This window comes from Cyprinus carpio, chromosome B5, assembly GCF_018340385.1.
Source record: "Cyprinus carpio isolate SPL01 chromosome B5, ASM1834038v1, whole genome shotgun sequence".
In the NCBI taxonomy this organism is placed as follows: domain Eukaryota; kingdom Metazoa; phylum Chordata; class Actinopteri; order Cypriniformes; family Cyprinidae; genus Cyprinus; species Cyprinus carpio.
Window position 1 is genome coordinate 37,297,205 of NC_056601.1, and position 27,045 is coordinate 37,324,249.

General features: G+C 37.6%; 1 pseudogene; it reads right to left on the reverse strand.

Moving 5' to 3' along the window:
• Nucleotides 1-1,656: 1,656 nt before the first annotated feature.
• Nucleotides 1,657-22,276, reverse strand: LOC122137337 (annotated as a pseudogene).
• Between the last annotated feature and the right edge of the window lie 4,769 nt (nt 22,277-27,045).

Consider the following 27,045-nt stretch of genomic DNA (forward strand, 5'->3'; position numbering starts at 1 on the left):
TGTGACCTCCTAAAGAGCCTGTGTAGCCTGCAGTGCTAGCAGAGGCAACCTCACGTTAGCGTCTGCTATGGGAGCTGGAGGCCACTGAAAGGGAAAAATTGGGAGTTAGAAGTAACAGGACAGAAACACTGCGATGTGAGAGCCTGTGTTGCAAGTGTAAGCAGCTTCGTGCTTGCTTCGGCTGTTATAGCTGTAGGCCGCGGGAAAATGGAAGAGTTAGTGACATTTAAAGGGACAAGCTAAAAATAGCAATTTAGCAATTTGTTGCTAGATTTGGCAATTCCTCAAGCCTTGTCCACATTAATACGTTTCCGTTGAAAATGCATCTTTTTCCTCTCGTTTTGGCCTTCCAACCTTTTTAACGCTCTGCAGTTTTCACGTTGTAGGAAGGACTGTGGAAATCAAGGCTTTTGATGAAGCATGTTGATTATGTAACACATTGTACCATTAGACATGTTTATACCAGTAACATTAATTTGCAGTTATGTGCTATTCACTTTTGACACTGTTGCTAAAAGATATTTACTTTGCATGCTCTTCATATTAGCAGTCCTTTAAAAGACGACAGAAACTTCACACTGAGCTTTTCATTCAAACCAGAATGACGACTCTTTAGGTGTCAGGTTCAGGTGCGACTTTTCTGGGTTCCTGGCCAAAAAGAGCACTCAGCACTGCATTTTACACGTCTGTTTTATCTCATGCATATATGCTCTTAAATGTGAGGTTTATTGTGATTTAAAATCCTAAGTATTTCTTCTCAAAATACAGTGGCCTTAAAAAGGATTTGGGCACTTAAGCAACCCTCAAAATGTATATGAATGTCATTGTAGGGTAGCCTTATTAAAATGTCAAACCCACTGGCAGCAAAAAAGACCCCACACATTGTCTTAGAACTAATGGAGTGCGTCTATGTGTAGACTACACCTTTTTCTGCGCCTTTTTTTTTTTTAAGTCAGTTTAAGTAAGTTTACACAGCTGTCCTAGCAGGGTAACCACTAGTTCATCACATTATGTTACCACTAAGGTTTGCCGACCATAAATTGTACAAAATACTTTTTTTTCTTTCTTTCTATATTTTTCTTTTTTTCTTTCTATTTTTCTATTTTCTGTATGTGACAAATAAATCTTGAGTCTTGAATCTTTTGTTTTTTTCTTCTTGATTTTGAAGTTTTTCTATAGTTGTATAATTTGAAACTTATGAAACTGAAAAACTTAAAATGTGCTGTCTGTTATCATCCATCCATTTTTCCTAACAGCTTTCTCCTTTGTAGGGTCATGGTACCTGTTGTCATGTGAAGTCCAAACGATTCATCAATCAGCAAAATTTCACAATTGCCAGATCATTTGAATCATCAATAGAATTCCGTGGAATCAGTAAGACATTTAAGTCATCACTTATAGTTTTTTCTTCATAATTTGTGCTGAAAAGCATTCAAGTATTTTGTTTTTTCTTTCTAACATAATCTAACTTTATAATATGCATTTTGAAATCATGAATATGAAAATTATAATAGTAAATCTTTTGTCATTTCTTTTTCTCTGTGCTCGACAATTTAGTTTTAATAACATGTTTATCCTACTCCCCTGTCCTACTGTACTAACACAGGAACGAGACGTGATAAAGACATACAGACATGTACTTCTAAAAATTTTGTGTTTTTAAGAGAATTTTATTGATTTGGCAATTTAAAACTGTTCCATAAAGAATTTGATTAAAACTTTTTCTGGTGAACAAATCATCAATTCATACATCATTTTATATGAATATTTTTATGAATACATATTTACTGAAGAATAAACTACATAAAAATTTTTTAAAAATCACTGGATTAATATTCATTTTGGTTAACAAACACACTTTTATAGATACCCATAGAACGATTTGTTTAATTTAATTTTCAAGGACATTCAGCATTTTTAAAACATCAACCTTTGCTCTCTCTCTTGTTTTTCCAGTCAGCAATAACTATCACGTGCCTATATTATTGTTATATATGGTCCAACGGTGAGAAATTTGGAAATGTTAATGGTTTTCAGATAAAGGTAGTTCTAAATTTTCTAAACGTAATAAAATGAACACATTTAATCAGAATATGATAGACAGGAAAATTTTCCTCATTTGGATAAAAGCTTTTTGCTAAATGAATTCATGTAAATGTAATCATCACACCATCCCAGAAAACATTATCCCAATAAAATATTTTCAGATCGTTTTGAAATCAGCAGTTACAGTATCCTGTGCTGTAGAATTCTCTGAAAGTGTACATATCACAGAAATAATTAAGATAACCTTTACTATCAGCATAACAATGGTTAAAATCTAAAAGCTTGCAGTTAAATCACAACAGACCAATTTATTATTATTATTATTATTATTATTATTAAAAAGCTACTATTACTAGCAATAAGAAAGTGGATAAAAGTGATAATGGCAGGGAGTGACAGCTAGCCTCCTCAGGATCTTGTCAGACAAGAAGTAATCTTGATAAACTCCCCATTCTAGAGAAAAGACAGAACATACAACAAAGTAAGCACACTCCTGCATTCTCTGCATTCAATGTGACCTCAGTTTAGAGGTTATTTGATCAACAGTCCTGAGCTTTAATAGATCATAATAAGCTATATATATATATAAAAAATTAGCATATTGTGAAAAAGTTCATTATTTTCCATAATGTAATGATAAACCGGTCCTTTTCAAAAAATTAGCATATTGTGAAAAAGTTCATTATTTTCCATATTGTAATGATAAAAATTAAACTTTCATATATTTTAGATTCATTGCACACCAACTGAAATATTTCAGGACTTTTATTGTTTTAATACTGATGATTTTGGCATACAGCTCATGAAAACCCAAAATTCCTATCTCAAAAAATTAGCATATCATGAAAAGGTTCTCTAAACGAGCTATTAACCTAATCATCTGAATCAACTAATTAACTCTAAACACCTGCAAAAGATTCCTGAGGCTTTTAAAAACTCCCAGCCTGGTTCATTACTCAAAACCGCAATCATGGGTAAGACTGCCGACCTGACTGCTGTCCAGAAGGCCATCATTGACACCCTCAAGTGAGAGGGTAAGACACAGAAAGAAATTTCTGAACGAATAGGCTGTTTCCAGAGTGCTGTATCAAGGCACCTCAGTGGGAAGTCTGTGGGAAGGAAAAAAGTGTTGCAAAAAAACGCTGCACAACGAGAAGAGGTGACCGGACCCTGAGGAAGATTGTGGAGAAGGACTGATTCCAGACCTTGGGGGACCTGCGGAAGCAGTGGACTGAGTCTGGAGTAGAAACATCCAGAGCCACCGTGCACAGGCGTGTGCTTTTGAACCAGAAACAGCGGCAGAAGCGCCTGACCTGGGCTACAGAGAAGCAGCACTGGACTGTTGCTCAGTGGTCCAAAGTACTTTATTCGGATGAAAGCAAATGTTGCATGTCATTCAGAAATCAAGGTGGCAGAGTCTGGAGGAAGACTGGGGAGAAGGAAATGCCAAAATGCCTGAAGTCCAGTGTCAAGTACCCACCGTCAGTGATGGTCGGGGGTGCCATGTCAGCTGCTGGTGTGTGGTCCACTGTGTTTTATCAAGGGCAGGGTCAATGCAGCTAGCTATCAGGAGATTTTGGAGCACTTCATGCTTCCATCTGCTGAAAAGCTTTATGGAGAAGATGAAGATTTTGTTTTTCAGCACGACCTGGCACCTGCTCACAGTGCCAAAACCACTGGTAAATGGTTTACTGACCATGGTATTACTGTGCTCAATTGGCCTGCCAACTCTCCTGACCTGAACCCCATAGATAATCTGTGGGATATTGTGAAGAGAAAGTTGAGAGACGCAAGACCCAACACTCTGGATGAGCTTAAGTCCGCTATCGAAGCATCCTGGGCCTCCATAACACCTCAGCAGTGCCACAGGCTGATTGCCTCCATGCCACGCCCGCACGCCGCATTGAAGCAGTCATTTCTGCAAAAGGATTCCCGACCAAGTATTGAGTGCATAACTGAACATAAGTATTTGAAGGTTGACTTTTTTTGTATTAAAAACACTTTTCTTTTATTGGTCGGATGAAATATGCTAATTTTTTGAGACAAGAATTTTGGGTTTTCATGAGCTGTATGCCAAAATCATCAGTATTAAAACAATAAAAGACATGAAATATTTCAGTTGGTGTGCAATGAATCTAAAATATATGAAAGTTAATTTTTTTACTTTTTTTAAAGTTTAATTTAGGTACACTGTAAACCTAAATAAGTTGGCAAAAAAAGTTTAAGTAAGCAGAACTGGAAGATTTTTATTTTGTACTCATTCATATTATTTGATTTTTAAACTTTGATATATCTGAGTAATCTATACTCATCCATTAAATCATCATGCAATCTCAACATTAGTAGTGGAAACTTATTTGATAAGCTAAGTTTAATTTGATACATAAAAACATTAAAAGTATGATTTACTCATTTAGAAACTTTTATCTAAATACATGTGTGTGGGTGTTTGTGTGACTGTAAATGTTCCATACTTGAATTTGGCCCTAAGCAGCCTCTAGGAAGTCCACAACCTCCTTAAGTCCCAAGGCTCTTGCCTGAAGGTGAGAGAGGCCAGTTCATGAATTATTACAGGAAGCATGACATTTTCATAATTTCTTAACATAAGCATTTGATATTTGCTTTGCTGACACAGAAGACAAATTCACACTGACAATTAGTCATTTTGCAAACATTTCTTCCAAAGTGACTTACAAATAATCCAATCAAACAGCTTTATGAATGACAGGACTGCACCACTAATTGTTGGTTTATGGGTATTTATTCCACATGAATTTCCATTAACTCACCACTTCAACAGGTGTCTTCCCATCATATCCGGACATGGCCATATTAACCCCAGCTAACTTCCAAATCTTCAATCCCTCCAAGTCGCCAATTGCAGAAAGACTGAAACACACATCATAATTTCTACATGAGCAATCATGGACACTGACACTATATAATATTATATATATATATATATATATATATTTTTTTTTCCAACCCTAGATGCCAACCCTTTGCTTCTGAAGATTTAGTTACGGCATGGGTTCAATACTCTGATCTGTTCATGAGGAGACCTCAACCTCATTTCAGCAAGGGAGAACATTTAAACTGACTCCTGATCTGTTCTAAACGAGGAAGTGACTTATCAATGCCAGTTAGGGGTGATGTGAGTGCATTTTTATCTTGTTTTACAAGAGGATAGTTCTGACTCTAAATTCTGACTGGATGAACCATGTTTGAAGTCATTGAATTTAATCATTTGAATCATCTGCGTGTCAATTATAAACATTAATACTGTTTGTCAAACTGTACACAGACTGTTTAACAGACTACTAGTACTATATTATTTAGAGGAAGAATTGTTATTATGATTATTATTAATAATAATACACTTATGGAGGATTTGTGCATTTTATCATATTTCTTTTTTTATTTTACCACTGTTTGCTTTGATGAAAGAGCTTTATAGATCTTTGGTGACATACATTGTATACAAAAATATTTCACAGATGTAAATGAAACCGATTATTGGAGAGTGTTTTACAAAAAAAAAAAAAAAAAAAAAAACTATTTCAGTGTTTCTACTTCAAAATTTCACATTGAATTCAGTGTGGAAAATTGTGAAATTTTACTACCAATTTTTAAGTGAAATTTTTGTCTACACCAATTTTTTTTTTTTTTTTTTTTTAAGTGTATGAAGACTAGCTAGCTAATGTAGCTGAAGGTCTGATATGCCATGAAATGTGTTTAGAGCCTAATTCCAAAAATATCTGTCTCAATGCAATGTTGTTAGGGAGCATTTTAAAAGTTGACAAAAGTCCCTGATTGACTTGTCAGACCTGAGTAAATGCTACAGAAGAAGGGGGGTGAGAAGAAGTGTGCGGGTGTGTGTGTTGTGTGTGTGTGTGTGTGTGTGTGTGTGTGTGTGTGTGTGTGTGTGAGAGAGAGAGAGAGAGAGAGAGAGAGAAAAAGAGTCCGGCACAGCTCCGTTCCAGTATCCTGCAATTCATCTTGGGAGAGGTGAGCTCCACTCTTCCTCAGCAACTCCACAACATCCTTATGTCTTCAGACAAAGAAAAGTGACATACAGAAAAACAGATGAATCATAGGAAATTGTTAAAAAGGAAGATTCTTCAACAGTCCTCTATACCATTAATTAAAAACGAATCTGTGTAAAATTGAGAACATTTCTCATTTAATATCTGAAGGAAATGTGAGTGATGCTTAATCATACAAAAGTTGCCGCCATCCATGTTTAGGACTTGTAGGTTTTGCTATATGCAGGTGCTAAGGTGTTCTGAGTGGTTTTTGTGTTGCTATGCGGTTGCTAGGGTGCTCTGTGTGATCTCTAGGTGGTTACTACAGTGTTCTGGGTGACTTTGAGACTTGATATTCTGGCGTCTAGATATAGCTCGAGTTCTTCCTTCAGTGTAAGTCTGTGGGATGTTTTGCCCTGTTTTATCATCCATCATCAACAAAATTGTGAGCCCAATCACTTGAAAAAGTCATTAGTACATTTGTCAGCAGCAAACTATGAGGTATCATTCATGTCTGTCTGTAGCACAATGGCACAGGATGAGTAATAAAATATTTATACAAATTTGTGTTAGGGGTATGTTGTCTGACACACATCAGATGAATTTGAAGAAATTATAAAGGCAATAAAGAAAGGGAAAAATCTTTCAATAATCTAAATTCTTTGTCAAGTTTTAAAAAAGTAATCTTTGCATTTATGTTGTTTTCATATGTTTTTTTTTTTTTAATTAAAATATATTTTTCAAGATAAAAGTATTTATGAATGTTATAACATTTTTGAATGTTATCAAATTTTAAAAATGTACAATTATTATGAATGATAAATTATTACAGTAATTGCTTTGGTGGACAAATGTTATAAAAAAAAATAATAATAAAAAAATACACCATTTAAAAAATATATATAATAATAAATGTATTAATATTTTAATAAAACGTTTGTTTTCTTTTTAAGAATTTAATCTTAATGGACATTTTTTCTTCATTATAATATTTGGACAGTTTTTTTACTTCATGTCCCAGACCCAGAAAAACTGAAAAGAAAAAAAAAAAGTTTTAATTCTGAAATTTAAAAACATCTCTACCATAGAAGAGGTGTATTTAAGTTATTTTATGTATGAATTACCTTTTGAATGCGTGTTTGAATAAATTAATAGATAAAAAAAAAAAAATCCCTATTTTCTTAAAATACATTGTTAAATGTGGTGGATTTGGTCCTTTAATGGCTGTAACACAATATGTTAAAGAGGCTATTCTAAAGGCAAGCATCTTTAAGTCACAGTTACTAAACCCCACAGAAAAAACAAACAAAAAAAAAAAAACATGGTGGGTCAGCCAATCATCAATTTACATGGGGCATAAAAATCTGGAGAACAGGGAAATTGACAGAATGATTTTCCCCACATGCTATGTATACATGTTTCCTGGATGTGCTGGGACTTTGATTTGTCATGTTTCTACAACTGCACAAACGTGTCCACAAATTGGAAGAAAAGGAAAAGTACAAAACTTAGACACGGAAAAGAGAAGGACCATGGGAAATTAATCATTTCATGCTGTAACGGACCTATGAGCAATCTTTAAAACATGCTCTGCAAGAAAAGAACAGCATGGCTATCAAATGGACCTATAAAGGAGGTGGACAAACTAAAATAGTAACTGCATATCACTGAAACTTTTGAGATTACTTTAAGCACCTTAGTGGTGTCAGTCTATGTAAAGGGAAGAAATGTCAAGAAATGACAAAAAAAACTGTTATACAACATGGTGGGCATGTTGTATAACACATCTCCACACTCGTGCACTAGCTGTGGCGAAAACAACGACAAAACTTTGTTACAACAAAATATTAGGAACTTTCTAATACATAAATGAGATAACCATCCAGCCTTATTGGCCTGTCTTACCTGAGGTGAATGGCATTGCGAAGAGGTGTATCGCCAAAACGATCTTTGGCAAAGAAGGTGGCCCCTTTACCCAGCAGATATTCCACTACATTCAGATTGCCCTCACATGCGGCGATGTGAAGGGGAGTGCGGCCATCATAATCTGCCTTATTCAAGTTTGTTCCCTATTAAAAAAAAAATTAAAAAAATAAAAAGACATCTATCATTTCCTATGTCTCTTTTTTGCCCAATTTTATTTGGTACAATGTAATGCAAAGTCATCAAGGTTGAAAACAGCAGTTTGTGGTGACAATCAAATTTTATTCAGTGTAAAAGAAAAGAAATGCAGTTGTAAGAAATGCAGAAGTAAAGAAGAAGAAGAAGAAAAAACATATTTTTAATATCTGTTTAATAAGAGATGCCAATATGGTTTAACAAAGAGTCACACAGTAGAGTCACTGTATACGTGCCATGCTGTTACCGCAAACACAAAATGCTTACCATATCCCTTATTGCCTCTAAGGTCTCAATGTTTCCGTTCTTAGCAGCAGCACAGGCCAGAGGTGGCATTAGTGCATCTCGTATGGCTTCAAGCTCCTAAGGACATAAGTAATATTATGTTCATCAAATCCTCTTCATATGTGTGTACATCATGGAGATATACAAACTACACCAGAATAACAATAATAGAAGCAGTTTGGATATATGGTCTGCTCACCTCTTTACAGCCAATGTTGAGGGTCCTGGCTATAATCTGAATAAAGCGACTGTCGCTGAGAGAAAGCTTTGCCCCCTCCAGATCAGCCACCATCTCACCACGCAGATTTTGACTCATCATCTAATGAACAATTAACATGTTTTGAAACCATAAAGTAACATTACTAAAACTGTACTGTGCAAGCTGTCCAGGGAGACTCCAAATTGTCAATCAGTGGCTACATGGATATGCACGTATAAAATTTTCCTGTTGCGATTAATTGCTCATTAATTAATTAATTGCTTTTATCACAGTATACGGTATTATCACAGCATTGAAATTTAGTTTTTAAAAAAGTGGTCATAATACAGTATAACAGGTTAAATAACTTTTTTCTTTAAACAAAAATAACTAAACATTTAAATACAATAAAGCAATACAAAAAAAATATATAAAGTTAAAAGTTCAAAACAAATAAAAATACAAAAAAACAACACTTTACAACAAGTACCTCATTAGTTAAACCATTAACATTCACACAATGAGCAATAGCTACATTTGCTACAGAAGTTATTAATCTTTGTTAAAAAATACAAGTCTTAGTTCATGTTAGCTCATTAACAATCGATTTCTTCTTCAGTCATACCTTCACTTACTCACATTATCAACTCCTCTCTTCACTCTGAAACATTTCCCTCAGCATTTAAGCAGGCTCGGGTAAGCCCACTGCTGAAGAAAACCATCTCTAAATCCAGCACTTCTAGAAAACTACAGACCGGTATCCCTTCTTCCATTCATTGCAAAGACACTTGAACACGTGCTGTGTTCAACCAGCTCTCTATGTTTCTTGTACAGAACAACCTCCTGGACAGCAACCAATCTGGCTTCAAAAGTGGCCACTCAACTGAGACTGCCCTGCTCTCGGTTACTGAAGCCCTGCGACTGGCAAAAGCAGCTTCAAAATCCTCAGTACTCATTTTGCTGGGCCTGTCTGTTGCTTTTGACACCGTTAATCACCAGATTCTCCAGTCCACCCTCAGAAAGATGAGCATCTCTGGAACCCGCACTCCAGTGGTTTAAGTCCTACCTTTCTGATAGATCCTTCAGGGTGTCTTGGAGGGGTGAAGTTTCTAAGATTCTTGAACTGCTACAGGGGTTCCTCAAAGCTCAGTACTTGGACCACTTCTCTTCTCCATCTACATGACGTCATTAGGATCTGTCATTAAGAAGCATGGCTTTTCCTATCACTATGCTACGCTGATGACACTCAAACTCTACTTCTCATTCCATCCAGATGACCCAACGGTAGTTGCTCGCATTTCAACCTGTCTGAGTGAGATTTCTAGCTGGATGCATGACCATCACCTTCAGCTCAACCTTACTAAGAGAGAACTGCTGGTGGTTCCAGCTAACCCATCGTTTCATCACATCTTCTCTATACAGCTGGGTTCGTCAACCATAACTCCTTCCAGGACAGCCAGGAATTTAGGAGTTGTGATGGATCGAGCCTGTCCTCCAACAAAAACGACCATATACATAGGTCGTTTGTGCAAGCACCTTATTACGACCTATATTTACATTTAAAAGTTAAGCGGCCTCTAGCGGGCGTAAAAATAATGACAGTATCGCGTTGCGTCTGTCGTCATGAAATGACGTATAACGTCATTACCAATCAAAAACGCACGTTTTATTTAAATGCAATGTGTGGACTTTTTACACCGATCTCACAGTAATTCGTACATATTTTACTAGGTGGCTTATTCGTCACAGAAATCATGCTAAATTATGATTTATTGAGCATATGCATTTTACGTGCACGTCCGTTCTCTGGGATCGAACCCATGGTAGCATGATTGCATATCAAGGTATAACACAATAATCTACCAACTGAGCTACACGAAACGCAAATCACAGTGCAAATAAAAGAGTACAAAACATTAATATAAAAACGACCTTTTGCCGATAGGGGCGCAATTGTAGTATACGCTCTGATGGGTCGTATTTCAGGGATTTGGACAAACGACCTATACAAACGTATTAGTTGGAGTACAGGTTGGATGGATCATCAGTTAAGCTTCACAGACCATTTTGCTACAATGACCTGGTCCTGCAGATTTGCCTAATACAACATTAGGAAGATTAGACCCTTCCTTTCAGAGCAAGCCACCCAACTTCTTTTCCAAGCTCTTGTTCTCTTCAGCCTGGACTATTGTAATGCTCTCCTCCAGAACCCACCAGCAAGTACTATCAAGCCTCTGAAACTTATCAACAATTCACAATCAATACCAGACCAGCTCATGTTACTCCTCTCCTCATCAGGTTACACTGGCTACCAGTAGCCGCTCGCATCAAATTCACATCACTGATGCTTGCCTACAAGACGACCACTGGCACGGCACCAACATACCTAAGCTCATTAGTTCAATCTTATGCACCCTCCAGAAGTTTGTGCTCTGCAAGTGAACGACGCCTTGTGGTGCCATCCCAAAGCTGGTGGAATGAACTCATTTTCAAAAAACATCTAAAGACTCATCTTTTTCGCCTGCACTTAACCAACAAATGCTAGTACTTACCTTTTCTTTTGTTGTCTATCATATTCGTAAAAAAAAAAAAAAAAAAAAAAAAAAAAAAAAAAAAACACTGGCTACGTGTTCTGTACTAGACTAACTGAGACTTGTCATGGCACTTGTATACCGTTGTTGTTCTCTTGTTGATCTGATTGCTTCTATTGTTCTCATTTGTAAGTTGCTTTGGATAAAAGTGTCTGCTAAATGATCACATGTAAAATGTAAAAATGTAAATAATACAGTTGCAACTTTAGATTTTAACAACGTGTTATTAAATACTGAAATACCAAAGATTCATGAATGTTCAGAAGAATTTTTCACTGGCAGTTTATGTTAACTAATGGATTAACTAATGTAAACTAATGAAGCCCTAATGTAAAGTGTAAATTAACAATAAAGAATCAAAACAATTTCAAACAATATCTAGGGCATGTTGTAGTCCAGATTACTATTTTTTAATAAATAGCCTATTAAGTCAAAATACTTAAGTATTTGCCACTGTGAGGAACATCATAGCGAATACACAAATCTGAATGGCTATTTAAAATTTTTTATATGTTTTAGAAAGTAGTGCAGCTGCTTTATTTATGGTGTAAGGGCCGCATTTGCTGCAGTTTAGCGCCATCTGCTGTCAGAGAGTGAATGTGCTTTCAGTGCATCTCTCACTTGTTCCCCCATGTGCTTCTCATCCATGCGTGTTTACATCAGAGTGCACACTCTTTCATGCAGCGTACAGCAGTGTTGTGCATTTTGACCAGTTGATGGGAAAAGTATTTCTTAACCTGTTAACTGTCCCGTATATGGGAGGCCTAAATTTACTTCACTATATTACAATGAAATCCTTATCTAATCATGACAAATTTTACATCGTTGGGGAAGTCGTGGGCTAATGGTTAGAGAGTCAGACTCGCAATCCAAGGGTTGTGAGTTCGTGTCTCGGGCCGGCAGGAATTGTAGGTGGGGGGAGTGCATGTACAGTGCTCTCTCCACCCTCAATACCACGACTGAGGTGCCCTTGAGCAAGGCACCGAACCCCAAACTGCTCCCCGGGCCCCGCAGCATAAATGGCTGCCCACTGCTCCGGGTGTGTGTTCACGGTGTGTGTGTGTTCACTGCTGTGGTTGTGAGTGGTTGCTATGCCATTGCTAGGATGTTGCCATGCACCTTAAAATGTTGTGAGTGGTTGCTATGCCATTACTATGATATTGCCATCCATCCCATTTCGTTGGAAAGGTCTAAGACTCCTAAATAGATATTTTACCAATGTTATTTGTTAAAAAATTATGTAGGAAAAGTACTAGTTTAATTTATGACAAGAGTGCACCCTCAAAAATCTACATCATAACAGGAGTTCTGACCTTTGTCAGAAAAAAAAAGTCTTTTTCGTTGCCTTTTTCTCCGTCACACTTTAGAAACAATCAGAAATTATATATCACCTGAAAACTTAAAATCTCAAAATTCATCCTTTGAAACCCATTTTTAAAATCAGACATCGCATTACCATGAAAATGGCACATCAATATAATGTTATAAAATGTTTTTGTTTATGAATTATAAAAATTTAAGTTTGGATCTTGCACTTTACATGTCTATGTTTAAAAATGTGAGAGACAGTTAAGGGGTTAAAATGCATTCCAAATTCGGAATAATTTGTAATACATAATTATTCACGGTATTTAGAAGTGCCCACGATAACAATATCATTAATTCATTACCGTGATATATGGATTACCGAATACCGGCACATGTCTAGTGGCTACCTTTACATGCAACCAAATAATCCGTTTGTAATCTGATTGATGGCTCAATCGTACTGAAAAGCCTTCAAGTAAACACATTAATCGATACGACTGAGCTCGATCAGAATGAAATTTCGATTGAATTGAAGGGGGTTGTTGTTTTTTTCTTTTTCAAATACAATTGAGAGTGCATGTAAACACTCGATCAGATTGAACACCGAAAATGAAAGGACTGTGCATGTGCAAAGACGCAGAAATAGCGTAATGACGTATGATGCCCGGAACGAGCGGTTCTTCCTTTTGTGTTATATAAATGCATGTCCTGACATTATAAAACTCTCCTTTCACTCTGCAACTGTGAAGTGGAGCAGGACAACCTCCCACCAGTCCTTGTTATGGATAGCCTACTCATTCAAAGGCAACCTGTTTTGGGCGCAGGGAGGGGCATTTTTTACTGTGTGACAAATATGATGTTTTTCCATAAATTAATACTTATTAGTTCTGCTGTTTAAAACAAATAAAGGAACCGTGTAGGAGAGTGGTTATTATGTACAAATAGTGAGAGACTCGATTTTTGTGCAGTGTGCGCATGTCAAAAAAAAAAATATTCAGATTTGAAACTTGTGACATATATAAACGTGCTCAACTAGCATTCATGTACGTAAACACTACAATCAGATTCATCAGTCAAAATGAATTCAGTCTGATTGAACCAAAACTTTGCATGTAAATGTAGCCAATGTTTTAGATGTGTATTTTTCACAAACATTTGTTGCATACCTTTTTCTTCTCTTCTGTACTGAGGTCTTGTTTTGCCAGCACATAGGAGAGTTTTGAAAAGAGCAGCTTCCGGGGTCATATCAAACCCAGCAACCACTCCAGCCTTACTCAGAGCCTGAAAGGGAACATTAAAAGCTTACACACTCCTAGAAACACCCACATGAGACCTTTCCCAAACAAACACACATACCTGGCCAGTGGCGTATGATATTGTGACCGTGCCCCTGAGGCACTGGGTGCAGTTGATCATGATGAGTCCTCTCTTAGTCGCTTTACAGATCTCTTCCAGCAGGTCAGGGCGGTTGTCAGGGGCGTTACCACTGCCATACGTCTCCAAAATGACACCCTCCATGGGAGCCTTCAAGAAGGCCTTGACCTGATGAAAGAATACATCTCATTTAAACAAAGAAATTTCTGTCGATATTTAGTCAATATTATATAAACCACTTAAAATCAACATTAAATATTCGCAAGTTATTTTTATTTCAAAAATGTAACTTAATGCTAAGTGAAACAGAACACACAACTAGAAAGAAAATGGAGTACGGGACTTGATTTTTTTTCCATAAGGAATGCTGTATCCCAGTGGTAATGCTTCTTTTTCAAATCTAATATTATTAACTACTATTGCCATAATCTACAGTATTATTAATAAACAACAATTTAACCAGATTATTTACTTATTATAGATTACTTATTATTAATTCAAAACATACATTATAATCTAATTCATTCATACCTCTTCTATGATAAGCATGTTTTTAATTTCAGAAATAAAGTTATTTTTTTTTTTTTATGTTTTTTTGGGGTGCATAAAGTAAAAAATGTCAGGGTGGTGACATATCTTTAACATAACTCTCTTGATATCATAATGAAGGAAAAAAGTCACATTAAAAATGACTGAAAATAAAAACCTCAAGTAATTTGGGATAATAATAATAATAATAATTATTATTATTATTATATTTAAATCAACTAAATTTCTATACTGTTTAATAACCGAAAAACAAAACCATGTGATGCAACCAACATGCAGAAGAATAAAAAAAAAAAATAAAAATAAATAAAATAACATCACAGAGAGGATCACTGCAGTTAAGACTTTTAAAATAACAGATAATTTGACCTTTTTGGAAAGGTAAATCATTTATATTTGAAAAAAAAAAAAAAATAGGTATATATATATTATATATATAATATATATATATACCTGTTCACACATTTAACCTTGAAAAAATATATCTACATGTTTTTTTTTTTTTTAATTTTAATTAAGGTGTGTACACTTACTGTATTCAAGATGTAAGAAAAATATGTTTTTAAAAATATGTAAATTTTAACTTTACTTTTTGTTGAAAATTGTGTAATTTTTTTTTTTTTTTTTCTGTCCCAAAAACTATATGAAATCAAAATGAATATGATGAGTAAATTTCCAAGGACTTGGCACATGTGTTTTAAAAATTAGATTTTTAAAATAATTTACCTTTATTGACCAACACAATTCTGATTTTCATGCTGATTTTAAGGTCTTGTGGGGAAACACAAACTCAGCTATAGAATCCATCTATTAACAGACACCACAAGCTTTTTATTGTTTTATTTTTTTACACTTTCTTGTGAAGTGTCCCATTGAGATGACTAGCTCATCACATCACTACATTGTTATACTTCAGAATGTGTATGGCCCAATAGTCCCACAGAGAAAAGATTTAAGGACACTGAAAATTAAATTAAAGCCCAGGTGGACCTCATGTTCACAACAGCACATCTGGAGCTGCAACCAAACACCTGCACACTCAAGGAGGCTTCAGAGTCATCATAGGCACAGGCTTTGAGATTTAATCTAGAATATTTCTGATGCCACTTGATGGCTAGACTTCATTACAAGTTACATAATAGTTCACTAAACTACAGAAATGGCATATACTCTCTTGAAAATATAGGTTCCAAGCAAAGGAACAAAGGTTTCAAAGTGATGCCACAGAAGAACTGTTTTTGGTTCCCCCTTTAAGTGAACAGTTCTTAAAAGAACCAATTTATTCTTAGTTTGAAGCACCTTACAATAAAAATCTTAAAAAAAAACAATTTCCAATTTAAAGAACCTTGAAAGGTTCCGTGGATGTTAATGGGTTCTTCATGGAACCATCAATGCCAATAAAGAATCATTATTTTTAAGAGTGTATAATGCAGTAAGTAGCTGTTAATGACTACTGAAAAAATTGGTCAGTCCCTACAGACATCTATTATGAGGTCAGTTACAATTTTTTTTTACACTCCCTGTGAAACTTTAACCCATAACTTCCAGTGAAACTTCCTGTGAGTGATAAGCATCCACCATTTTAGACATGGTAACAACTAAAAACAAATATATAACCCAACAAAATGTACACTGATTTTTCCATATTTCCAATGTAGTTCAATCTAAATAGTTAAGACTATAAATGAACAAGAACAGGCATCATAAAAATTTTTTTTTTAAAAAACTGAAGCATATGTGAAGGATCTACCATAAAAACCAAGATCATAAAAAAATATATTTTTTTAAAAAAATCTGATGCACATGCCAACGAGCCAGACTGGGGTAGTAAATACCTGCTCCTTCCTCCATGGTGAGCATAATAGAGGTGGCGTAAATGGTAGTGCCAGCTCCTGGCTTTTTTTCTAAGTAATTAGACATGCTCCATAACTCTGTCTCATTACAAATACCGCATAACTGCATCTGATCAAATAAACCACTACAGCAAATCTGTGAATTGTATATCGCATGCAATTGTCATGATGGGCGATATATCGCATGCAATTGTCATGCGCATTTCGTCAGTAACGCCGGTTCCCTGATTACTGCTAAATCGACATTACCTGCTTTCAAACGGAGCGGCATTTAATATACAGAGCCGTAGACCACTGACAAGCTACGCAATATCGCGTTCATTATCGCAGATAAATCGCCTTCGGTAATGAACGTGATATTGCATAGCTTGACAGTGATCTACGGCTCTGTCTATTAAATGCCGCTCCGTTTGAAAGCAGGTGATGGCGATTTAGCGGTAATCAGGGAACCGGCTTTACTGATGAAATGTGCATGATTATTGTATGCGATATATCGCCCAGCCCTAGCAATGTCTGCATGTGAATTAAACACTTATCACATGTAACAGATTTCAATTTACTACAAATATGTTTTGTCACTCAAGATTAAAAATGTTAGGCAAAAATCGTGGCAGATTACCACACAACCTTACTGTATTAGTAGTGATCCCTGGGAAGAGTCGCAGGAGACCCACATTGTGGTTCATTTGAGTGTGTAGACCGTGAATTTGGCAGTTTGTGCTGGGTCGCCACACAGTGTCCCAGTTAACTAAACAATAAGAAATGCTAATTTTTACATCAGAAAAAAAAGACATTAGTACACTTACATCAGTAATGGGGAAGTTGACATGAAATTGCAAACAGTGGCAACAGTGTCCTATAGTGTGACATGCTATACTTCATATTTCATTTTTTTTCTTATTATAATTAATATCATACATTTATTATGATATATTCAATTTATTCATATAAATGATAAAATATACTGTTGGAGCAGTTGCTTTGCTACTGCACTTAAACATATAACATGCAAAACCTGGCAACAGACCTCATGCTGAAGGCATATATGTATATATATATATATATATATATATATATATATATATATATATATATATATATATATATATATATATATATATATATATATATATATATATAATTTGGTGTCAGGGGTACAGATGACCTGCTTAATGACATGAATAAGCCAAGCTGGATGTCCTGCAAGGAAACCCTTTTAAACAGAGCCCACAATGCCACTATTCCCCAAGGAAACCCTTTTAAACAGAGCCCACAATGCCACTATTCCCCTGACGTGTTGAGTGTGCTCTGAGGCCCTCTGGAGCCTGCACTCCCTTAGATTCATATGCCAAAGAGATGGCTTCCACAAGCCAGTAAGAGAGGCGTTGCTTACAAATGAAAAGCTGATTACTCCTCCTGATAGGGCCGGTCCTGTCGATGTAAACCCGCAGGCCGCGGACAGGACATAAAGCATTTAGCCTCTAATCCTCCGCAGAGGAGAATGGAGGAGAGTGAATAGCAGGAAGCTCAAGCACCTCACAAGAGAAAGCTGGGAAGCATTTTGACATAAAGTCCGGGTTTGGCCTGAGAAAGACCTTATCTCCACTGAGAGAGAATTTAGTGCACAAGGGATGAACAGAGAGTGTGTGCAAATCACTGACATGTTTGGCTGATACCAAGGCCAGGAGCAGAGCTGTCTTGAAAGACAGAAGTTTAAGGGAGATATCTCCCAGGGGCTCAAAAGGGTGTTGAGACAAGGCCTCCGGCACCATGGAGAGATCCCATTCTGGAAATACTGTTCTAGTGACTGGAAGGGAATAGCAGGCACCCTTCATAAATATACGAATAAGTGGGTGTTGCCCCACCGTAGTGTTGTCAAACCTGACATGACATGCAGCAATAGTCAATTTTTCCCACCATTGATAAGGTCTTGCAAAACCCCAAAAATGTCAGCGACTGATCACTGATATGATATCAGCTTGTGCCCCTCGCACCACTCCTCAAACAAACGCCACTTGCAATTATAAAGGGAGCATGTAGAAGAGGCTCTAACATTCTGAATAGTAGCAACAACATGTGGGGGGAGCCCCAATGTGTTTATGTTTGCCCTCTCAAGGGCCAGGCCCAGAGGGCCACCCTGTCTGGGTGAGGATGGTAGATTTCTCTGTTTACTTGGGACAGGAGGTCTGTGCATAATGTTAAAGTCAGGGTCAGGCTTTGTTCTTTCACCTTGACCAGAGTAGGAGTTATTAGATTTGGGCCATCTGGTGCTATTAAAGTCAGGGTCAGGCTTTGTTCTTTCACCTTGACCAGAGTAGGAGTTATTAGGCAGAGTGGATGAAATGCAGAGAGCAGCACACTGGGCCATGTGTGGGCCAGTGCATCCACGCTAAGGGGCCCGATGTGGGCATCCTCGTCCTGTAGCAAAAAGACCATAGGACAATGGACGTTTTTGCGTGAGGTGAAGAGATCAAAACGGCCGCCTGAACAAGCCTCTTCCACAGTAGACTACCGACTACCTGAGCCCCTGTTCAGAATGCCTGGGACATACATCACCCACCAATAAAGAAAGAAACTCCCGCCTGCTAAAACACAAAAACCCCCCCCCTCAATTACGTGTGGTGTTGTCACAATGGACCAGTACGTGATGCCCCTGCAGGTGGGGCAGACAATGTTTCAGAGCCTTCCAAACAGTAAGGAGCGCCAAATAATTTATGTGGGCTGTGTGGAGTGCGCTTGGCCAAACACCGTTCACCGTTCTGCCCTCCTGAGTGGCTCCCCATCCTCCCCGCATCTGTCGTTACCACTTTCTGCAACTTGACGGCCCTGAGGGGGGTCCCCTGAGTCTAAAGCTCTGCATTTCTCCAGTGGCGCAGTGCTACTGTGCAAGAGTGCGTCACTGTGACCGAGCGGCAGAGGTCACGTAATGGGCTGAAATGAAGAGGCCCAGAGGCAGGACATGGACATCCGAAGCCATGACCCTATAGTGCGATACTGTTCCCTCGCCCTTTTCCTGTATTGCGAAAGGAAATTCATGAAAGAGAGAATGCACTCTTGCGACAGGCACACGCACACATCTTAACAGAATTCATTTCTAGACCTAGAAAACATCCCATTCTGGGCAGGAGTAAATTTTCTCTTGCTCACATTCACTCTGAGGCCGAGCACTGTGACATGAGCAAGCACACAGGCAGTGTTTTGTATCACTTTCTCTCTTGAATCTGTTATAATCAGCCAATCGTTTATATGTGTCAGGATCCTGAGACTCGCTATTCTCAGCAGGGCCAGACCCACTTCCGCGCACAGACAAAAAAGTCCATGGGCTTAAAGCAAGGCCAAAAGAAAGACTGTGAATTCGTAGCACATGCCTTGGTAGGCGAAAGAAAGTAATTTCCTGTGCGACGGATAAATGCTGATGTGGAAGAAAGCATCTCTCAGATTGATCGATGAAAACCAATTGTTCTGATTTACTGAGCATAAGAGAGAGAACCATGTGTTAACATTCTGAAATTGTATTTTCTTAAATGTTTGTTCAACACTCTGAGGTCCAGAATAGGACTGAGAGAACCATCCTTCTTTGGAACCAGGAAATAACAAGAGTTCTTGAGAAGGGGAGGAGATTTCTTCTTTCAGAATGTGAGCAGAGCTCTCTTCTGTCTCAGTTGAAAATGCGAGAGCCTTTTGGCAAATTGAAATCTGTACCCCTTCATTATTGTGTGAATCACCCATTCGGGAATTACATGATTTGAGTCCCCACATTTGATATGAGTCCCCGCATAAACCGGAAAAACTGCTTAGAGGTTCGCTCATTTGTGGTACAATGGCACCATCTCCTGGACAACGTACAGTGAAGCCTGTTGGCTTCAAAGCCCCTTGGACTCAAAGCCCCCTGTGGCTGTGCATCAGGCCAGCCACCTGCGTTTTGAGTGGGGTTGGGGATTTTTTTGGCCACGGCTGCGCGAAGGACATTTCCCTCCAGGGTTTAGCATGTGGGGGCTCACTCTGCTGCACCGTGGCTTACTACGGGGTCTATGGGCCCTGCCTGCATTATGGGGATGGCGTCCCATAGCAGGGGGGTTAGGAGGCCAGACTTGGTGCAATTGGGATGCTTCTGCAGAGGTCAGGCAAGGATGTCCTACCCCATAGGTGGTTCTCGAACACGAGATAATGAAAGAGAACACACTTTCCTTGAAAGAGACTTTGCATATTGTGCCTTTAATAGACAGATTTCTGACTACAGCCCAAGAAGAACTGGAATTACTGTTGATGTCGATTTCAGCATTGGCTAATGGTGGCAGGTTTGGTGAGGTGAATGCTTGAAAGCTTCCAGAATCCACTTTGGTAACACGATTGCCTCGGTACAGCTTATGATGAAATAGAGGCAAACCTGTGAAGAAACAAAGCAGAGAAGTGGGCTATTTTCTTGTCCTTTACTCAATTCAAACAGTTTCAGTAAGTTTACATGTCCCTTTCTTGTGCTTCATAGCGTTTTCCCACAATTTCTATTAATTTCAGTTGTGTGTCAGCCTTCATTGAACACCTTTTCATAGGCCGACTGAACTTGTTTGACAGGTGGTGTATAGGTGTTTACAGATTTGTGCTGTCTGTGTATATGTCACTATATTTGAACAATAAGATTTGACAATTTAACAGCTAAATATGTACTTCAAAATTTATGATTAATATTAATTTTCCATCCATACTCCAAACGACTTATTCTCTGTATCCTCTGATATATTTTCTGTTTTATGACACTAAATACAGTGCTGAGCACTTTAAAAACACTTAATTTGAGTTTAGAAAATCCAATATGACAAATATTTGATGGTATCTTACACAGAGTGCTTTTGCAAATGGCTATAAAAGCATCTCTGTGAACCGAAACCACTCTCACCTCAGGGATTACAAACTGTCCTGCAATCAACAGCGCCCCCCAAGAGGTTGTCCCTTCCATCACTCCTCATCTCAAAGATGGGCACCTGTCATATACAAGATGGTTAGTTAAATAATAGTTAACTTAAAAAAGAAAATTCTGTCATTATTTTACCCTCATGATTATACAAAACTCATTTTGGGTGAATGCTTGTAAAATGTGTTACCTGTGAGCCGGTGAGGATGACGGGCTTTCCCAGATTCTCACACATGAAGGATAAGGCAGATGTGGTATAAGCCATTGTGTCTGTGCCGTGCAGGATGACAAAACCATCATATTCCTCATAGTATTTTTCTGTGAACGAGACAAAAAGGTATACAGTATAAGAATTTCTCAGCACTGACTGATGATTTGTTTTGCCAGACTTTTTTTCGTGGAACTATTTATAACAATTGCAAAAGGTTCTCTACAATTAAGTAATTGCCTAAATTAGTAATTAACTGAGTAGATTAGCTATTAGTTTTTTTTTATTTTAAATATGTTTCATTTTTAATTTTACAAGAACGGATTCACATATATTCCATATCATAAACATAATAAAAACATCTGCTCTACATCACAGGGAATGTTTTTGTTCTGTATTTCAGCCAAATTCTTTTAAAAAATTACATTGCTTAGAAAAAAAAAGGCTTGCACTGAAAAAACAACTCATCAAGGTACATGTACTATCAGTATTTCTGCATTTGCAGTGTCTAAAGTAAAAAAAAAAAAAATGTGCGCATAGAGATGATTAAAAGGCACCTCAATGTCTTTTCCAATAGTGGACCAGTCATTCGGGGTCATATTGCTGGAGTCGAGCAGGGGAGAGTACTCTAAAAATGTATACACAACCCTCTTGCCAAGTTTAGATTTTTCTGAGATGAGTAAAAGAAGAAAATGATAAAATGAGACCCGATTGAATTCCACACATTTGATACAATGACAACAAATCTTCAAAAATCAATAAACATCTTATGTTAAACCAAATAAAAACAGACAAAAAAATAATTACTTTCAAACTGACAGATTATTTATAGACAGTGAGAGTTAGACAAGTTTCACTTTTTCTGAAGAAAAAAAAAAAAAGGGGGAGATTTTATAGGTACCTATCTGCCTGAGCAGCAGAGCATCACCTGAAGGTTGGTTATGGTCCTTATACAGGTGGAGGTGGAATAAGCAAATGTTGTGAAGATGCGGAATTCAGAGTTTGCTTGGTGTGCATCATGCTAGCAGGGGTTATAGTAATGAAGAGGGTAGTGCTGGGGGATTTTCCTCATTCAAGCACAGAAAGTGGGCAGATTTTGCATGACCTCCATGTCCTAATTAAAATTCAATTGGCCCCATAGTGCTGTTATATTGAGCCACCCTTGTTAGGTGCACAGATGAGCTAACAGAGACATATGGCTGCTCTTGTTGAAAAGATTGTTTCAATCTAAGTGAGTGAGCAACGTGACATACAGCCAAGGATGGTGACCCATACTCAGAATTTGTGCTCTCCATTTAACCCATCCAAAGTGCACACACACAGCAGTGAACACACACACACCGTAAACACAACACCCGGAGCAGTGGACAGCCATTTATGCTGCAGAGCCCGGTGCCTTGCTCAAGGGCCCCTCAGTCGTGGTATTGCCGACCAGAGACTCAAACCCACAACCTTAGGGTTAGGAGTCAAACTCTCTAACCACTAGGCCACGACTTCCCCTAAGGAAAAAAATCTCTCTGTTTTTAAATTAAAATGAAACAATCAAGATGAAATTGAAGTGCAGGCTTTAAGCTTTAATTCAAGGGTTTGAATTAAAAAATCTAATATAAAATGCTAAGAATTACAACCGTTTTTATACGCAGTCCCCCCATTTTTAGGGGCTCAAATGTAATTGGACAAAATAAATATTATCATAAATAAAATGTTCATTTTTTAAAATTTGTTTAAAACCCTTTGCAGGCAATGATTGCCTTAAGTCTGGAACTCATGGACATCACCAAAAATGGGGTTTCCTCCTTTGTGATGCTTTACCAGGCCTCTACTGCAGCTGACTTCAGCTGACTTTCTTCCTTTAGTTTTGTCTTCAGCAAGTAAAATGCGTGCTCAATTGGGTTGAGATCAGAAGATTAACTTGGGCATTGCAGAATATTCCACTTTTTTACCTTCAAAAACTCCTGAGTTGCTTTTGCTATATGCTTTGGATCATTGTCCATTTGTACTATGAAGTGCCGTCCAATCAACTTTGCTGCATATGCTGTTTTTTTCAGAAGGGTTCTAATATTACTAATCTATATATCTTGCTAGCAACATGTTAAATCATGCTAACTACATGTTAAATCATGCTAACAGAATGTTAAACAATATGGTAAATCATGCTAGCAACATGATAATCATGTTAAAAACAAGCTAGCAAACATGCTAACCATACTATCAACACATTAATCATGCTAGAAAACATTAACATCATGCCCAGTCATGCTAAAAACATGCTAACAACACGGTAATCACGGTGGCAACATACTAACAACATGCTAATCATGTTAAAAAACATGTTAACATCATGCTAGTTGTGCTAAAAACATGCTATCCTCATGCTAGTCATGCTAGAAACATGCTAGCAAACATGTTAAAATGCAAATCCTGCTGAAATAGGATTTACAACATGCTAGTAAACATGGTAATCGTGCTAAAACATGCTAGAAATGTGTTAATCATGCTAGAAACATATTAATAAATGCCGGCAAACATGCTAATAACATGCTAATCATGTTAACAATATGCTGTCAACATGTTAATCATTTTTTAGGTTTGAAATGGCACTGGTGTTGGCTTGCCGTCTGTTGCCCTTTTTAGTGCAGCCTGTTACTCTGTTTGTTTGTTCAGCTTATTCTTTTTTCCTAAATGTTGCGCACATTCTGACCTACGATCATCAAACGTTGCTGGACATTTGAACCTCAGTTCTTGCTATCAGCAAGGCAGACGCGCGGCATGGTTTATCTTCGAACCTTGTGGGTCACCAGCATTGGATATATTGGACTGTATATGTTGTTGGCCTCTCGAACCTCCATGGAGAATACGTGGTAAATGGGCTGGGATCTTCCTTCCATGGAAAGTACATCTGCGGGCTAGTTGTGAATCTAGCCTGTTTGTTCCCAGCCTGGAAGCCGGCTCATGATGTTGCTGTTTGTCTGGCGCCCACCGGATTTCCCCTCCCGCAGGCTTCCCCCGATCCACCCTGCCTGCTTGCCTCCCGACCCTTGGTTCGGTTATGCCCTCATCAGCTTTTGCACACGCCAAGCTGGGGTGAACTCTGACAATTTTTCGCTCCTTGAACAGTCCTGGCCACTTTCAGCATCATCATTCCGTAAAAAAATTACTCAGATAAATGCGTGTTCCCAGGCAAATAAGACCTTTATGGTGAAAGATTTTTTTCTCCTCATAAGTTGGATTTTATGTTTTATTACTGAATCTTGTAAACGGTGGAGGGGAAGGTTTAGTAACTGTCTTAAAACAGACTTTCCTTGCTCGCTGTCAGATGGTTTTTGCAAAGTTTTTTTTCTAGCTTTGAAATTTAGTCATTAAGATTTTAATGGAATGGCCCCATTTTGTTAGCGTTGTTGTATCACCCTCCACATCTGGTTAAAGATTTTATTCATGAACTTACAGAGTTAATGGGGTGGATCACTACAAATTATGATCACTTTATACTAGTTGGTGATTTTAATGTTTCATGTTTGCTGCCCATCTATCTCCCCTTTCGAAAGAGTTTTAAAATTTTATTGAGTCTTTTAACTTAGTGCAGTGGATAAACTAATCTACTGATTATACATGGTCATACCTTGGAAACTAGTGCTTACTAATGGGTTTTCTATTTTTGAGCTTGTAATGTCTGAAACAATGATCTCTGACCATAAGCCAATTTTATTCTCTTTTTCACTTCCAAATCTACTTTTTTCATCAGCCGATGAAAGCAGTCTCAGACTCACTCCTCTCAGTTTCATTTGAACTTTAATTTGCTTTTTAATGAACTGAGCTGAACATTGGACTCATTGCTTTCCGACCTGAATGGTGACCAACAGTTTGAGCTGCTAAATAATGCATGGTTGGACATTTTCACTGTGACTGCTCCTGTGAGGTTTTTAAACAGAAACCTAAAACAGCTCGATGGCTAACCTCTGATATTCGCTCACTAAGACAAGCTTGCAGAAAAAGCAGAGTGAAAATGAAAAAGGGACAGACTTCAAACTTTATATGAGCTGTATAAGACCTGTCTTCTGGCTTACCAGACTGCTGCAAAGTCTGCCTATTTTTCCAGTTTAATTTTAAACAACCAATATAAGCCCAAGGTGTGGTTCTCAGTTATTAATGCTGTCTTAATCCCATCTTGTCAATAATATACCAAATCCTTCTACTATGTGAAATGCTTCTTGAGTCAGGTTTTAAGTCTTTTTAGAGTCTGCTCTGCTAAGAGTGTTTAAATTATATTTTAGTTGCTGTGGTTTTAATTATTTTATACTTGACTGCTGCCTTTGATACTGTATCACTTGTTGCACCTGAGTATGCGTCACCTTGAATTGGTTTAAATCCTACAGGTGCATATCAATAAATTAGAATGTTGTGGAAAAGTTAATTTATTTCAGTAATTCAACTCAAATTTTGAAACTTGTGTATTAAATAAATTCAAATGCATACAGACAGTAGTTGTTTAAGACTTTGGTTCTTTCAATTGATGATTTTGGCTCACATTTAACAAAAACCCCACCAAAGCACTATCTCAACAAATTATAATACTTCATAAGACCAATAAAAATAAATAAATAAAAAAAATAAATAAAAAAATTTAGTGAATTGTTGGCCTTCTGTTCATTTACTGTGCATGTACTCAATACTTGGTAGGGGCTCCTTTTGCTTTAATTACTGCCTCAATTCGGTGTGGCATATAGGTGATCAGTTTGTGGCACTGCTGGGGTGGTATGGAAGCCCAGGTTTCTTTAACAGCTTTCTTTCTTCAGCTTATCTGCATTTTTTTTTTTTTTTTTCTCTCGTTTCTCATTTTCCTCTTGACAATACCCCATAGATTCTCTATGGCACCAACACTCTTGTGAGTTTGCTGGCCAGTCAAGCACACCAACACCATGGTCATTTAACCAACTTTTGGTGCTTTTGGCAGTGTGGGCAGGGGGCCAAATCCTGCTGGAAAATGAAATCAGCATCTTCAAAAAGCTGGTCAGCAGAAGGAAGCATGAAGTGCTCCAAAATTTCTTGGTAAACGGGTGCAGTGACTTTGGACCACTGGGCAACAGTCCAGTTCTTCTTCTCCTTAGCCCAGATAAGACACCTCTGGTGTTGTCTGTGGTTCAGGAGTGGCTTAACAAGAGAAATACGACAACTGTAGCCAAATTTCTTGACAACCTCTGTATGCCTTGACCCCAGCATCATCCATTCCTTGTGAAGTTCACTCAAATTCTTGAATCGATTTTTCTTCCACACTTTTTCCTTCCAAACAAAATTCTGTTAACATGCTTGGATACAGCACTCTGTGAACAGCCAGCTTCTTTGGCAATGAATGTTTGTGGCTTACCCTCCTTGTGAAGGGTGTCAATGATTGTCTTCTGGACAAATGTCAGATCAGCAGTCTTCCCCATGATTGTGTAGCCTAGTGAACCAAACTGAGAGACCATATTGAAGGCTCAGGAAACCTTTGCATGTGTTTTGAGTTGATTAGCTGATTGGCCATGTCAGCATATTCTAATTTGTTCTAATTGGTGGGTTTTTGTTAAATGTGAGCCAAAATCATCA